The 17,539-nt window shown below is 42.2% G+C and overlaps 1 long non-coding RNA gene across 1 annotated transcript in view; it reads right to left on the bottom strand.

The window, feature by feature from the left end:
* Positions 1–17,539, bottom strand: part of LOC137195853 (uncharacterized) — a 198,116-nt gene that overhangs the window by 1,724 nt on the left and 178,853 nt on the right. The window contains exon 7 of the long non-coding RNA XR_010931176.1: positions 89–207. This is a non-coding gene — a long non-coding RNA (uncharacterized lncRNA). The remainder of the gene's footprint in view (positions 1–88; positions 208–17,539) is intronic.

The following is a 17,539-nucleotide window of genomic DNA, read 5'->3' as shown; positions in this document are numbered from 1 at the left end:
AATACGAAGAGAGAATGTCAAGATGGCAGTCGATCTGAAAAATCTGAGCCAACCTTGCCTAACACAAATATGTGAGAGCACATCTTACTGAATAACAAGCCTTCAAGTGAATGATGAGTTGTGTCACATGGGTCAAGGCATGGTTGTTTTGGTTGAATGGTTTTCTTGTCTGCCTGGACATTTTCAGCTTTTCGTGATTGCCTTGCCCTGATGAAATGGGAAAAAAAAACAAAAGAACAAAAATCTCAAGAGAAATAATAATTAGCAGTCTGTCCAAAATGTAATAGACAGTTATTAATCAACTTTTAGCTTCCGATTAATAATGACGTTTTTTGAGTCAATTGCCCTGGTGCTGTAAATACTCACCTGTGCTTTTTAATCAGTGACTGAAAATCAAATTCAAATTAATTTACACCTGTTTGAGTAATGTGTGCTAAAAACTAAATGCAGGGATGTCAAAAGATGAGACTGGTCAAAATAAAAGATAACTGTATTACAATCAGTTCCACTACCATTATGTACTTGCATTTTCCCACAAACACTGGGAGAACCTATCATAGGAGAACCTCTAACCCAGATACAACACAGGTACCAACAAAGTGACTCTCTCAAAGGGGAACAAATGTGCTTCTAGTGACTGTCAACGCGCCGCAGACATCTGTACACTTCTAGCAGAGAAACAGAGAGCCTGACAGTAGCTGCTCATGGCTGGTTAGCTCTAAATACTGGCACCGTGATGAAACACATCGCAAGTATTTATGACCAAATACTTACAAAACAAAGGACTACTTTGAGTAGTTTAGGTTTATTGTTTATTAACAAATTTTTGCATGCTAACATGCTAAATTAATAAATAAAATAAACTAATGTGTTCTTGAGAAATGCTTTTAATTTGCTGAAGTAAATGCCCTGATCCCCCACTGACTTCCCACCCTCAACTGTGTTGGAACTCACAACCATACCAAGACATACCGCTGCCTGGAACAGAAACCTAGATCTGTCTATTGGCATGCCCCTGGTTAAGGTAGACTGGGGTAATGATAAGAATCTGTGAGGAACTGCTGTCTACCATAATGTAACATACATAGCAGTATCTGATTTCCTTTATACAACGACTTCATAAAATAATTTGAACAATGTTCCATAAACACTACAGGGTAATCAAAAGTTTGTCTTTTTAATTAAATGATTTCAAAGTACAGTAAAGGTTCTTACAATCTAAACTAAAAACACAACAGAAATATAAATTGTATTTCTTATGATTATTGTGTATTCCTGTTCCAGCTACAATGCATAAGCAAAACAGTATGCTAATTTGTTCTTGACCATTATCTATGGAAGCAAAATGATGGTGTGAATCTGACTAATAATCCCTCTAAAGACTTTGTAGACTTAATATAATTAAGGTTTATGCACAAAGAATGTAGTGTATGCCAGTGACTTAAGTTCAATCAATAACATCCCTGATTCCTGAATATTTGCTGCAGGCTATGCAGTCAATCTTATGTAAAAGCTATGTATTTCCAACTGGTGGGTGGTTTTGCATGACCAAGCTGAAAGCAAAATCTAAATAATCCCTGTTGAGCTTACAGTATGAGTAAGATTGATTTTTTTCCCCTTAACATTAATTAAACAGCTTTTTTTCCTGGCAATACATTGCCTGTGTCATAATCATTCTCTACTGTGTGACAGGCTATGATATAATGTGGCTTGATGGAGGCAAAAACAGAACATTTTGTGATAATACTGTACCACAATTAACACCAGTTTCTTAAAACAGGCTTTTTCATGTGCAAATTTAGGAATCATTCCCCAGTTAGGTTAGAGAAAAAGATTGGTTAAAGTCCTTTTGTAATGATGAGCACAAAAAGCAGTCTTCTCCTTTTTAAATTTAGCTATAGTTCTAATTTATTTAAAAATGTGCTGTCCTACTTATATTACAGGGTTATAAAATCTGTAAATAATACCCTGAATGAGACTGTTGAGTGCATGGGGCATGTTGGGTTGAAGAAGGACAACAGGGGGGGGGGAGGAGAGGGAATATGAGGGAGAAATACTTGCCCATTAGAGGCTGGTGTTGGCATGAAAGAAGTAAGGGAGAGAGGCAATGGGGGGGTGATGCCGAATGATGAAGAGTTATATTTGGAAGTCGGAGACATGAGAAAACGTCAAAGGTGAAAGCATTAGTGGGGACAGGGCACTGAAAGGAGCAAAGGGATGAAGAAAAAGGAGGGCAGAGGAAGAGAGAAAAACACCCACAGTGAAGGGAAAGAATATGGGAAAGTGAAGGAGAAGGGTATGGGTATAACAGATGTGGGAGAGGGGAAGGAGAAAGCAAAATCCAGCCTGCAATGAGGCAAGGGAATGTGGGGAAAAGTGATCAAGGCAGGACCAGCGTTAAGGTTGGGGGAGTGGGATTAAAGAGGAATGAGGGAGGAAAAGGAAGAGAAGAAGAGAAGAGAAAAGGCACTGGAAGTGGTTAAAAGAGTGACAGGACACTAAAAGCAAAATGGAGAAAGGGAACTGAAAAATCAGTCTGGAGAAATAAAAAATCACCTTCCAGTGAAATGGAAAGAAAGAAGGAAAGCGGGAAGGGACTGAACAATGGTGCAAAGAAGACACACCAGCTGAAGAATGGGAAACAAATATTGGAGCAAGTATAATTTAGTAAGGCAGAGGGCTCGGCAAAGAGTGAATTGGAAGAAGACGAATTAGCATCTTGGGTGAAGGAAGAAGCAGAAGTCTGAGAGACATATAGCAGCACAGGTGAACCTAGGATAAGGGATGGGAGGGATGTAATGGACACTGTAGGAGGGAGATAAGAGATTGGCTGGAAGGACAGATGAATGTTTATGGGTGGATAAATGTTGGATGATGGCTGGATGGGTGGATGGATGAAGGCTGTAAATTAGAAAAAAAGGGGCTGCCAGAGACAAGAAATGAGAAGGGAGGCATCTGAACATAGCCAAAGTGCAGAAAAGATAAGTGAGAGGGGAGAGGGAAGCATTAAATGATAACAGAAATTGATTAAGGCAAAGACGTGTGACAAAAAATAAGCATTGAGACGTAGACATTTATTGGCAAATAACAATAACAATGATGATGATGATGATGCCGTGCCTCATAAAATCCAACCTCTCTGCTCTCTTTCTTCCCAGCATAGATGCCCTGCTTGTTGGAGATTGCTTCCTATAGAAATACACATCAGGATTTGTGCAGCCGTATTCTACATCAACCAATTTACAGCCTGGTCCGATATGCTGACAGTGCTCAAGTAAATACTTGCTCCAAGGAGAACCTTCAGGCCGATGTTGAGCTGACACATTTCACATCAGCATATATCATTTTAGGCCAGACACTCAACTCAAACAAAAGAAAACATTCCTCTTCCTATAGCCCTTGGAAGCACAGCTGTCATCCCACAAAACCTCAGCCAACAATAGATCCCTTGAAAATGAAATTCCAGGCAATTTAACCTAGACAGACTACCCGCTAACATAAAGGTCACAGGTTTGATGTTTTCAGCATAAAATTGAGTTCTAGTTAAACATTTTTTCAAGAGGAACTTAATGGCCAAGAAATAGCCGGGAACAAGGATAGCACAAACATAAAATATAAAGTGTAATGCTTTGTTTGATCAATGATTTGTTAAGTTCCTGATCTGTTTGTGCCACTTTTAAAATATTAGCTACTAATAAACCTGCAGGAACAGTGCTGGATTGTGAAGCAATGTTTGCATAGTGGCCACAGTTTGAATTGCTGGTCATGTGACTCACACTGGTCCAAAAACACTTTTCCCACACACAGTCATTACAAAAGAGACACTTTTCAGCTATAAAACAATGAATGGAAATCTTTTTTCAGAGTTACAAAAACTCCAAAGTGACTCTTTGTGTTATCAGATTTTGATTCATTACAATTAAAAGTACAGTTTTTTGCAGTATTATTAGTAATTATCTTGCCAGAGCTGTTTCATCTCTGCAATTAGAGTTACCTAATTCCAGATTTAAGTAGTGCCTCCATTCCCTTTGTGCACTGCTTTTTAACCTCCAGAACAGTTCTGTCTGTTTGTAGAGTTAAAACTCCAATCTGCTGTCTCAGCAGCTAATGTGTTCACTCTGTTGTATTGTCATTGAAGAAGACCATTCCCTGCCCATTTTAAAAAGGTGAGAGCATCAGCTGCATGCCAACATGTAAATACATATGGGAGGCCACCTCTCCAGTGAGGTCCTTTAAGAAAGAGATACAAGGGTCAATCCCCTCCTTGTTACAGCAATGTCAGAGTGGTGGGAGGTAGAAAAGGCCCATGACCTGATTTTGGTCTGTGGCCTTGGGGTTAGGATCCTCTGCCTTAAAACCTACATTTACTTGAGAAAGGTGTAAAAAGCAAAATATAGTAAGAAACCAGAGTAAATTAGAATAAACATAACCACAACTATACAGTAGCAATGAGAATTCCAACAACACTGCCTCAGAGAAGCAGGCTATCAACTGGGAAGCTAAACTAAGCCTTATGTCCTGGAATTTACCACCTCTTTTTACACAAATGGCATCATCATAAAGTGGACAGGTTATCTTAGCAGAGTGAATGGCTCCAGGTGTCCAACACAATTCTATTCCCTCTTCAGAGATTGATGTCTTGGCCCTGGAGGTCAGAAAAAGCATTAATATGACAATTCCAAATCATAGCTTGAGAAATGCCACAGGTGCAGCAAGCACACATGACACAGGGGACAAAAAGAGGATTACCATGTTGACTTCAGGGCCAATGTGATATATGGTGAATCACCCTCTGAAAAAGGGAATACACTTTTTTTTTTCACAGGCCCAAATGTTCTTAGAATATGGATTGTTCTAAAAGAGCAGAGCAAACAGAACAGCAGTAGGCATCCAATGACTAGTTTAGATCAATCCCTTTTTTATTAAAAACACCAGATTTGCACTTTTATTACAGAAAATTGAGTGTTCTATCTCAAACAGGCTCCGCCCTCTACTGGATTTTATACTCTCCTCCAATCACATGCAACCAATCACCCACTGAAATTTGCATGTACGTAGCCAGCCAATCAGGACCTGCCTACCGATTATGTGGCTCACCCAGTAGCTAAAGCAGTGTCTTGCTGCCGCTCACTTATCCATCTCACTTCAGCGATGTGAAATCAGCTCACTGATCTTTCCTCTCCGTAGATAGAGTCATTGCTCCAAGCTCATTTCTGCCTGTCGTGCCCCAGTCTCATCACCGCCGCCGTCAGTCATCTCTTCTGCTTCGAGTGCCTCAGACGGGACCACACAGAGAGCAGCATGATTAAGACACCACCTTGCATGCACTGCTGGGCACTCCCTCCTATTCAACACCAGCGACAGTGGGACCATTTTCAGCTCTGTGATGTTTCACTCCGCTGCTACAAGAGCGAACTTGAGTTCCTCAGCTGAGACTCTCCATGCAGCTGCTCCAATGGATGATGGCGACAACCTTCTCATCTGTCTCTGCAACTCCACTGACCTTTGGAAACCTGCCGCCAACTTCAGTTTGCGATGATTTCCAGAAGATTATGGCCATGGCAGCGGATTGTGTTGGGTTCCCCCTGACCCCCCCTTGACAGAGCCACTGCAGCATCGACCGCGGAGTGGCCCATGCTGGAGTGAGGAGCGCGGACAAACCCCTGCAGAAGCTGGCTTAGGCTCTGGGATAGTCAGCGGCTCCGAAATGACTGTCAGCGGTAGGGAGCATCACATCAGCACGGGCTATGTTCAACAGCCCACAGCGATGTGGTGAGACTGTGCTTGCTGGTACCATTATTTATCGGAGCAGCCGGCGTGGCGCATCTCCCTGAGAAACAGTGAGGTGGCGAGTGGCATTATATCCTCACACAGGAATAAAGCTTCAGACTCACACATTGACTGAAGTGAGGATGCCAAATGTCTGCTTAGTGTCAGCACTGTCTCCTGATGTTTGTGCTGCCCTGCATGGGACCAGCATATACAGCTCACCACTCAGGGCTATGTTAGTGCATCTGGCATCATTACTTCCTCATTAGAGGGTAGTGCCCTGGGCCCACATACAGACCAAGGAGAGGAGACACCAAGTTTGCTTTGCTCCTCTCCGGTTATTTCTGTGGAAAATACGAAGAATGACGGATGCACTGACTGCTGAGGCAGCTGATAGTGATGCGTTCATGGACCGCACTGTTGGTTTAGCCCTTTCAATATTGGCCCCCCATGAGCCAATCTTCCATTTATGAAAGGTTTGGTGGCAGAGAGGGCCGAATCAGAATATCACAGCTTTCTGGCTGCCGCCCTCCAACTGACCACCTGTCCTCTGATACAGTTTTACAAGGCATGGCATCACAGCTGTGTGTCGGAATGGATGGACAAGACACTGAGACTGGTTTATTCTCTCTAGTTCTACCGTGTCCCTCCTCCATTCTTAGGCATCAAGGAGATAAATCTATCCTCCCAAGAGGAGACAGATTCTCTCTCCAAGGAGATCCAGGACCTGTTACTGAAACAGGCTGTCTTGATCGTTCCCACTCACGACAGACAGAGGTGGTTTTACTCCACATAATTCCTGGTGCCCAAGAAGACAAGGGGTTTCAGATCCATTTTTGATCTCTGCATCTTGAACCAATGTATCACCCAAAAGATGTTCTGTGTGCTAACCATCAGGAGAGTGCTGGAACTGGTTCAACCAGGTGAATGGTTCACCACCATCATCCTGAAAGATGCTCATTTTCATGTTGAGGTGGCACCAAAACACAGGAAGTTCCTGCGTTTCACCTTTCAGGGGATAGCCTATGAGTACAACAGGGTACCGTTTGGCTACTCCCTGGCTCCCTGCACATTTGGTAAGTGTGTGGACACGGAGCTACAGCCACTGTGCGACCAGGGCATAAGGGTTTTCTTTTACTTAGATGAATTCATTGTCATTGCCACGTCCATAGAATGGGCCATTTTCCACATAGCCTAAGTACTGCAACTAACCTGGTTAGGTTTCGCCATCAACTGGGAGAAGAGCACCCCCCAGCCAAGCCAGAAGGCAGAGTATCTGGGAGTCGTGCTTGACTCAGTCAGTCTGCTCTTGGATCCAAGAAGGCACAAGCACAGCATGGTGAATGTTCCCCCATCAGTACAGGAGGACCTGCATTATTGGGGGTCCCAAAAGCATCTGTTGACGAGATCACCACTGGGTCTAGTGACCTCCTATATAGCAGTGTTCACGGATGCATCCCTGATGGGGTGGGAGGACACCTGTCTGGGCAGAGCGATAAGTGATGTGGCCTTCAGGGGATAACCGACACATCAACCTCCTCAGACTTCAGGCGGTGCTCCTGGTTCTCCAGCACTTCCTGACTCTGGTTCAAGGGATACATGTATTGGTGAAAACAGACAACCATACCACGGTTTGCCTACATCAACAGGCAGGGTGGAATCCAGTTCACACTCCGGTTGAAGATGGCAGAGAACCCGTAAGTGTGGGCCTCAGAACACCTCTTGTCTCTGAAGGCCCCCCACATTCTCGGTCTGGTGAATAGGGGTGCCAACCTCATGTCAAGGGATGGCCCTCTGGCAGATGAGTGGGTGCTGCACTATGAGGTGGTACAGCAGATTTGGAACTGGTTCAGGAGAGTGGAAGTGGACTTGTTCGCCAGTCGAAACAACATCTACTGTCCACTCTGGCTCTCGCTGATGCATCAAGACAATCCACCCTTGTGGTGGACACGCTTGCACACATGTCATGGCCAAGGAGACTGCTTTTTGCCTCTTCATCTCATTCCCCCGTTGCTGGAGAAAGTGAGACAAGAGAGACTGTTGGTCATCCTGATAGCCCTGGATCGCCTTTCTGTGCCATGCCATGGTGTGCAGCGATAACCCAGATGTTGGCAGCCCAGCCCTCGTCCATCCCCCCAATGTGGGGGGCTCTGTCCCTAGAGGTGGGCTTGCTAGGTGTGCTGCCCACATTGGGTCTACCTCTCCGGTCTTGGCTCCTGAGAGGGACAGGCTGATGCGGGCTGGACTGTCTACACAGGTGGTGCAAAACATCCAAGTGGCAAGAGTGGGCTCCACCATTGCTTGCTACAAAGCTAAGAGGTTGGGATTCCAATACTGGTGTGAGGAAAGGAGAATGGACACCCTGACGTGTGCAGTGGGAGAGGTTCTCTCCTTTCTACAACATCTGGTGGAAAAAGGGCTGTCTCATGCCACTGTTAAAGTGTATGCAGCAGTTGTTTCCCCCTATCATGAGGGCTTTGGCAACAGACCTGTCTTTGCCCACCCCCTCGTGAAACATTTCTTACAGAGGGTTAGGAGACCACCGGTGGGAAGTGCCATTGGTGCTCGAGGCCCTAATGAGTGATCTCTATGAACCTCTGGAGCACTGCTCTCTAAAAGTGTTGTCATTCAGGACAGCTTTGCTGCTTGCACTGACCTCAGCTGAGAGAGCGTGTGAATTGTGCGCCCTGTCAGTTCAAGCTGTTTGCTGCTTCACTGTGACCACAGTGGTGCCACTCTCAGACCGGACTCCATGGGGACACCAGGGAGGCAAAAATGCACCTCTTGTGCTCCATAAGTGCGTTGGCATGTTATGTTGAATGCATTGCCCCCTTTTGGCGCACTGTACAGCTGTTTGTGTGCTATAGAGAGGGAGTGAATGGTAATGCCCTTTCCCTAGTTGGCTTTGTGAGTGGATCTCTTACAGGCAGGCAGGTGAGGACCCCCCCACTGTGGTCAGAGCACATTCCACATGTGGTGTGGCAGCATCGATGGCCTTGTTCAGAGGGGTGAGTGTCAAGGACATATGCACAGCAGTGTCTTGGTCCCCCAACCCGGAGAATTATACGCCTACATTGTCCTGTGATCAAAGATGACTCAGGGAATGGGGTGTGCAGGGTGTCTGGTGTTTGACCTGTGACCCCTGCAAGGTTAGGCCATGGTTTCACCCACTTCATGTTCATGTTACTGGGTTGGGTTGCTGGGTTTATAAAGTAGTAGGAGGGCCACGGTGACTAACCTATAGCTGGTCAGGCTCAGTGAGCCAGTCTGATGACATGTTGTGGCAGGGTGAACATTCATCAGGCTTTGCCTACTGTATCCAACACATCCAGTAGAGGGTGGAGCCTGTGTGAAACAGAACAAAGATTATGATATTGTAACCCTAGTTCTATGGGCACAGACAGAGCCCTCTACCTATGGACCCTGCCGCTCCTACGCCATGTGCTGAAGTGGGTTCTGGATAAGATTAAGGGGTACATATTTTTACATATTTTAACCTTCCTGAGGTCCCTCAAAACATGATGCTTGTCCCTCTCTAGCTGTGTCAGGTCTTAGTTATGGCCACAGATGTTTGCAAACCCTCTCTGTCTGGCTGAAGAGGTAGCTTGATGATAGGGTGGAGGACATGGCTGCAGGTGGTGGTGGTTGTGTATTAGATGTTTCTGAGGAGACAGATGGGCTGAGTGGAGTAGGTGGTGTGCAGGACATTGGTGCAGGTGGGGACTGCCCTGGTAGTGGGGCATGGGGACTTTCAGGTTGAGGTTGAGGGGTGAAGATGGGCCAGGCTCACAGTTTTATTTTTTACAGAATATATATATTTCTCATAATGTCATGCCATGATTTCATCTTATCTTTATTTGTGTGTCCACCTTTAAATCTATGGAATAAACTGTATCTGTTGGCCTCCACTTCCCCCAAAATGATGTTAATCTAGCCTTTTTAGTTTCTGCTTCCATTTGTCTTGATTGCTGTTCTCTGTCAGAGAATTTCTGCTTGCTGATTGAGGTCTTATATAGGCATGTTGATCTGATTGCTGGGTGACAACATCTGCATGAACTGCTGATGTGTCAGTATCCAGAAAGTACAAACAATCTCACAGCTTTTGAACACTCTGTCTAAAATAAATATGGTCTAAAACACACAGAAAAGTTATTATATGAAGATCAATACAGTGATCCTTTAAGTACCTCAGACAGAGGTCTGCGGTGAAGACGGTCTTAGAAGCTTTACACATTTTGGAAAAAGTGTGTAGAAATTCAAGACCATTTCTGTAAGTGTTCATAGAGGTGTTTGCAGACACATTCATAGAAGAATTCTTCACTTCTAAGATCGATTAGAATTGGAATAAGGGACTCAGAACAGTTGTATGTTATACCCCATTTCAACTTAATTATCCTGCAGCAAGCACTATAAAGCTCAACACACACACACACACCCACGCACCCACGCACACACACACACACACACACACACACACACACACACATCTTTCCATCACTTCAGAGGACATTACATTGATTTACATTAATTTCTTGGAGGCTTATCCTAACCTTTTTATATAAACTGTCAGAACTATCTGGCTGTTTTTAGCTTGACTACATTATTAAAAGTGTAGGCCACAAGTACTGTACAGCGTCACAGATACACCAAATCACTCAAATATGATTTACATAGGCTGATAAATAACAATTTGATTGAGGGCATACTGCCATATATTTTTAATACATATGTGTATATATCTTATGTTGAAGACCAAGACCTTGGATTCTTTGTGCATTAATAACCCGCAGAGTAACTGCTTTTCATTCATATCATCAATGAATGACAAGTTCTTTGAATAAAACCAAATGATTCTCAAACTGCCCTATTCTGTAAGGTCTTTTCAGCCATAGCACTTTATCCAAAAGGGGATTGATGCTTAAGAGAATGTGAACCTACATTCTACTGTTTGTGGCACTAATACATCCACTGCAGCCATCTCAACCACCATCACACCTTATTACCTCTGTAAGCTCCAGTGGTCACCTCTCCCTCACCAATGTGGTCTAGTGCCTTTCATCAATCATGGTCAACTAGCTATAGAGGCTGAGTGGAGGCTTGGTGGGTGTTGAAAAGCATTTTGGGACAAGCTAATGGTCTAAACACACAGCATGTAAGCACTGTTTACAGACCTACGACATCTGATCTGAATTTCATTTAAATTTGTGATGTAGTAAAACAAACATTTGCCCTTCATTCTCACTTTCCAGGTTTTCCTCATGTATGTTTACACACAAACACACACAAAACACTGTGCAGTCAATGCTGTCGATCTAGGTCCACATTACACCAACATCAATCTTCATTAAGCTCTTGACCTTGGATGTGACCGGCGAAGCATGGATGATATTGCCTTGCACAAAGCTAGAGGGCCATTGTGCTCTTGGATGGGTGGGTATGTGTGTGTGATTGTGTTACCAGGTGTTACTGTAGAGGTGAATAATGAACAGAAAATGCATGCAGCTATTTCTGTCCATATACAGTATGTATATGTAATGGTGCCTTTTTATGTCACAGCAGCAGAGCTTGTTTCCTTCCATCCTTCTTAAAAAACAGCGGAAAAAATTATCTTGTTTAAAAGACTAAAAGACAACACAGAAATCATGTGCCTACAATCAGGAGATCATTTATAGCAGGTATGAGGAGTTTTCTAAGGTTTATCTAACAGTCTCATTCAATCGCATTTGTGAACTGCTTCTATATTATGCTTCCAAATGCCTGCCACTGGGTCAAGAGTAGGTCAACCCTGACTTTCTCATAAATTCAAATTAGGGAGCAAAGGCTGTTATTTATATACGGCAATATGTGTATGAACATCTCAAAAACTCTTTTTCTTTATGTAACACATTTATGTTACTGATATCTACACAGTTAGAGATGACATGTACCTCATTATTATCCTGCAAGCTGATCCGAAACACTGCTGCCTCACATTTCCTCTTTCTCCTGCTCTTCAAAACAGTCACATGGCTGAGGGTCATGGATGAAGGTAGCTCTCTCTGAGGTGATGGTACTCATGACAATCACTGAGGTTTTTTTTCCACAGAGGCTGAGAAAGTCAGCCAAAAGCAAAAGTGTGACTTTTCATTTCCCATGAATCACTGGCTGCACTCTTTGTTACTGAATCATGGGAGACATTTTATTAACACCATTACTTTTGGTTTTGGTTAGTTCATGATTGGACCTATCCTTAAATCACAATGTTTCACTGCAGCCATTTTGTCGATGGCTTGTTTCATGCTGTAATGGAATCACTTGTAAGTTTGTCGACCTTCCAGTTAACATCTTGAGCTTAGGTTTTTGAACCCTGCCAATTCACATGGAATTCATTATCATGGGAATGTAGAATAAGTATAGTTTTGATAATTGAAGCCTAGGCCTCGTCACTCCCCACAAGTAAACACCAAGCTTAGCACAGCAGGGGAGCAACAATAATAACTTCCACCTTGGTGAGCCATAGACTCAGAGCCTACAGGTGCAAGGATGTAGGCAAGGATGGAGGCAAGAACCAGCAGTGATAGCAACAGTATAGTAGCAGCAAGTGACAGCATAGCTTTAAGGTGAGCGCTGTTCTTGTTTTTTTGTTATTTTTTTTAACATTTGCAATGAGCAGTATTTATGTAGCGAAACTGGAGATAACAACTATATTTTTTTAAAAAGGTGCACACCAGTCTAATGATCATGTTCTCTTGGCTTATATTAACTTTGTTTCTCTTTCCACTTTACACAGTTTACCTTAACTTTAATTACATGTAAGTAGGGCTGCTAAAGGCCAGCAGCTGTATTTGACAGTGGCAAGATGAGAGGCAGACACACAAGCAGACACTTGTTTTGCTGTTATTCCAAATATGACTCTGTGTGTGTGCGTGTGTGTGTGTGTGTGTGTTTCTGTACAGGTCTGTGTCTGTTAGATTTGCTCACATCAGCAACAAAAACACATGGGTGATCATGTCTGAAGTATGGCAAAAACAGAAGCCAGATAATCAGATATCTGGAGGCTATGACATCAGCATTGTTTAACTCCCTCTATATCTGTTCTGTTTCTATGTCTTCACAAACTGTCTGATTAAAGGACCAGTGTGTAGAACTTAGTGGCATCTAACGGTGAGGTTGCAACAAATTTAATATCCCCCTCTCCTTGCAAGCATGTAGAAGAATGTACAATGGCCTTGAAACTTGCAAAAAATGCAAAAGGCCCTCTCTAGAGCCAGTGTTTGGTTTGTCTGTTATGGGCTACTCTACAATCATCTCAGAGCAACATGGCGGGCTCAATTGTAGATATAAAAGATAACGAAAACACAATGACTCTTATTTTCATGTGATTATTACTAATTAAAACATACTTATGAGTATTATATTCCATTTCTGCCAAGTCCATTCCATTAAATGCCACTAAATTCTACACACTGCACCTTTAACTGTATAACTCGGTGTTAACTTGTTTATCAGACACTTTACAGGCCCAGTCTTGGAACCACTGCTTTAGATAATAATACAAAATGCCTTAGAAAGTGATGATGTAGTTACTGCTGATGTAATAACTGCAGACAGTGTAATACAAAAAATCTAATAAAAAATGATTATCCAATAACATGACTATAGTGAAGTAAAAATGTTGAGCACACAATGTAATACATTTTTGCATCGAATGCAATAACTTATTACGTTTTGATTTCAGTGACAATTTTGTAAATACAAATATAATAACTTAATATAATAACTTCACAGTGTAATAATAAGCAATATAAAATGATTGAGTTCATGGATACATTTTTGATAAGCATTCCAGCTGTGTGTGCTATTGTGCAGCTAGAAAAAACATGGGTTTGTACATTTCAAACCACAGTAGTGTCCATGTGGCCCACCACTGCAGAAACCTGGGTTCAGTTACTGGCAGCAGGACCTCAAGTGTATCTTGGCCAGACATTGTAACCAACACAACAGGCACTGTTTGTGAGTAGCAAGCCAGTAAGACATGATGTCCTGTTTGGGGAAATGGGTTGAGGTAAGTTAGTGTGAAAATTAGTGTGTGTTAAGAACAAAAATTGTTTCTGTGAAAATGTTGAGAAACTGAAAATGGGTTGTAGCTTGTAGAAGAGAGGAACCAATCTGTATGTCTCCTTAATATGTAGTCCTGTTCAGACTTAAATAAAAGCTTACTGAATGAGTAGGGAAGGATATGCAGTCATTCTGGTGCTGGGCTGAATAACCTGTTTTTATTTGGTTTTCCTACTGTACTTCCTAATTTAGATTAATAACATAAGTACAAAATTAGCCACTGAATATGTCTATGAAATCTAAACTGGCCACCCTGTTGCAACAAACTGCAAACACTATCACAACATGTAAAAGATTGTAACATTAAACATAAAAAAAAGTTATGTGCTCAACATTTATGAAATTATAGGTGGGTTATTACCTCATCAATTTTTTTATTACATTACATTGCAGTAACTACTGTACATTACCTACCGTTGCTTTAATACTTTTTAGTATATTTTGGAATAATCTTGTACATGCATTTGATTTGATTTTACACAGAGAATACATTTCAATTCATCAGTAATGTAAAATTTGTCTCTCATGAGTTAACCCATATAAGCAGGATTTTCCTTTTCCTACAGAGACCTAACAACAAGAGAGGCTTCAAAGCATACTGCAATGCACAACTGCAAAAGCGTCATCCCTAATTCCACACACTTTAACAAGGGAGTCAATGGGGGAGGAAATCTGAGCTTGTTTCAAAGCAATTCAGCACAGAACCATGATCTTTAGAAAGAAGACAAATTAATTGTAGAAATTGATGTTGATGCAATGTACGCTTTCTTCGTTTGACATAGGATTGTGTACAGCTGACCATCTTACCATTTGACATGTTGACATATGCTAACAATACGGTTTCAGACGTTACAGTTGTTTAAAATTGCTTACACACTAAAATTAAAAATAACACACAGTTAGTGAAAACTGACACTCAAGGAACAAAACCTCAGCCCAGATGTGCACAACTATAAGCAAATTCTCAGCCTCATACTTTTTGCAAAACACTAAAGACACTTCTCTACATTAGACTCAGAAATCTAACATGGTGTCACTTCTTTGCCATTTCAAGGCACCGCCTTTCAAAATACCACACCTATGAACCAACTGATCAAACACGGCCATCAGGTGTACAGACAATTAGGTTCCTAATTATAAACTCATCAATCAGGCGTAAGCACTATAAGAAAGCAACAGGTGAGTGTACCTGTCTATAACAAAAATGGAGGGCAACGTTGCAATAAGAGGACAAGGGAGAGTGAGGATGAGAGGAGGAGCCCGTGGAGGAAGAGGTAGAGGTAGACCTGGAGGAGGACATGGACAAAGAAGACGAAGACTGAATTTATCCAATGAGATTCGAGCAACATTGGTTGTAAACCATGGATTGACCCTGAGACTGGACAGAGAATTCAGCCCAGTAATTGGGACATTTTGACAAGAGCACAGGTGAAAAACAACTTTTCTCTACTGGCTACAGTAAAATCAATACAATGTATCCAAGGGATTCGCAACCTTTTCTACCTCAAGGCCCACCTATTCATACTTCAAACGGGCCAGGGCCCATAAAAAAAAATAAAATAAAAAATTTAATATATTTTGGCTAAACTGTTCTATTCTAATAATCTAATCTAATAATCTATTCTAAGTGTATCTATGAACTATAACAACACCACTCCCTGTTATACAGGTGGGAGCCCTTGAGGTCCTTTAAAACTGTATGGGATTTTTTATGTATCCAACATAAAACCATAAAGCAGGGCATTCTCAGTCAAAAGGGATTAATCATACGAAGTGGAGTCTGGCCTATTACTGTAACACAACAATAACTAATGATTCAATAATTGCCACAGCAAACAAGTAAGTAATTAAAACCAGGAAGTGCACTCAAAACAAGTGGATACAAAACACTCAAACATGCATAAATAAGATCACTGTGAATCAATTATTAATTCAAACTAATGAATAAAATAATAGAATGAACAAGATGAAGAAAAGTAGTTGTTGTGTAAATCAATAGAATAAGGATTATTCAATTTTATAATCTATGGCAGGAGAGTTAAAAATGAAGAACAGGTGTTGCAGCAGTCTTCATCTTTGGTGTGGCAATACCAATAGTTAATCTCCATATCTGTGATAAACATAAACCCATAGCACAAACCAAAAATACAATATTTCCATTGAAAGATTTTCATAATAGAACTGTATAGTAATATTTATTAAACCAAGTTAGTACTTAATTTCATGCATGTTGGCAGTAGTCAATGAGACTCTGCAGTTTGCCTCTCAGACACCAGAAGATCCACTCTGGGTGGGATGGGGTAGAGGCCAACTCTGAGGGTAACCTCCAGGGTTGCTCTTAGTCTGTTCTGGGCCTTGGTCTTGGTTGTGGCCACATTTGAGAATCCTGATGCACAGCTCTCAATACTAGGCAAAGGTAGTCATTTGAAACAGCGATCCAGGAAGAGCCAAGGCTATTTTGGCCCACTGCAACTTCAAGTTGCTGTCTGCTGAAACTTCCAGAAGCTGTTATTCCAAATCTGTGGGCAGAGCCATGTAATTTGCAGTAGGTTCCACAGAAAATGGGTCCAAAATCCACAGATTTCCTTCTCTGGGATTCTCGGGGAAGTACTGGGACACTACATCAGTAATGTTCATTTGTGGGGAGTTCTCCAAAGTTTCACTCAAGAGTGGAAACATGTCCACCCTCTCCTACTGGGCCCTCTTGGTCGCAGTGCCAGTTTTCATTTGAAAGCTTTGACCAAAAATATGCTGCCATTCCTCCCTTGGACTGTGACGTTCAACTGGTTCAGCAGTGAAAAGATGTCAGAGAGGTAAGCAAGCTTAGCCTCGAACTTCAAATCCACACAGTGGTGTGAGAGTGGGAATGTTTTCTCTGTAAGAAGAGAGTAGACTTCACTCCTCAATTCAAACAGGCGATTGAGGACCAGTCCTCTTGAGAGCCATCTCATCTCACTGTGGCACAACAGCTGAACATGATCTGCATCCATGTGCTTACACAACTGAGAAAAACATCTCAAGTTCACAGCATTCTTTTTAATGAAGTTGATGGATTTCACGAACACATCAATGACGTCATGGAACTCCAGTGAAATCCTTTCCAATGCAAGGCTTTCACAATGGAGAAAACAGTGTGTCCAATTAGTCTCGGGGGCCCAATTGAGTATCTGTCTGATGACGCAGCTGTGTCTCCCTGTCATTGATGCTGCACTGATACTGCAGACACCAACACAATTCTTCCCCTCCAGGCCATTCCGGGTGAAGTACTCATCTATGCAATGGAAACATTCCTGAGCTGTAGTTCGCGTTGGTAGCTCTCCACAGAAAATGTCCCTGGCCAACTTGGTGGTAACATCACAATGTGCGCTGCAATCATGCAGAATGGGGTCCTTCACCGCCACACCAACTTAGGTCATTACAACACACAAGGAGCGTCTGTGGCTCAGGAAGTAGAGCAGGTCATCCACTAATTGGAAGATCAGTGGTTCAATTCCTGGCTCCTCCAGTCAGCAAGTCGAAGTTCTTATAAAAATTATGATTACACTGTGTATGAGTGTTACTATTTTACCTAGATCATGATGAATTGTTCCTGTCTTGTACTGCAACTCTGTAACATCAGCAGACTCATCAGCTAAGGTTAAAGGAAGTTCAGCATTATATTTGTAAAGAGGAA

Source organism: Thunnus thynnus, chromosome 13 (genome assembly GCF_963924715.1).
Source record: "Thunnus thynnus chromosome 13, fThuThy2.1, whole genome shotgun sequence".
Lineage (NCBI taxonomy): Eukaryota > Metazoa > Chordata > Actinopteri > Scombriformes > Scombridae > Thunnus > Thunnus thynnus.
Note: the sequence above shows the minus strand (reverse complement) of the source record. Positions and strands in the feature narration are given on the sequence as shown.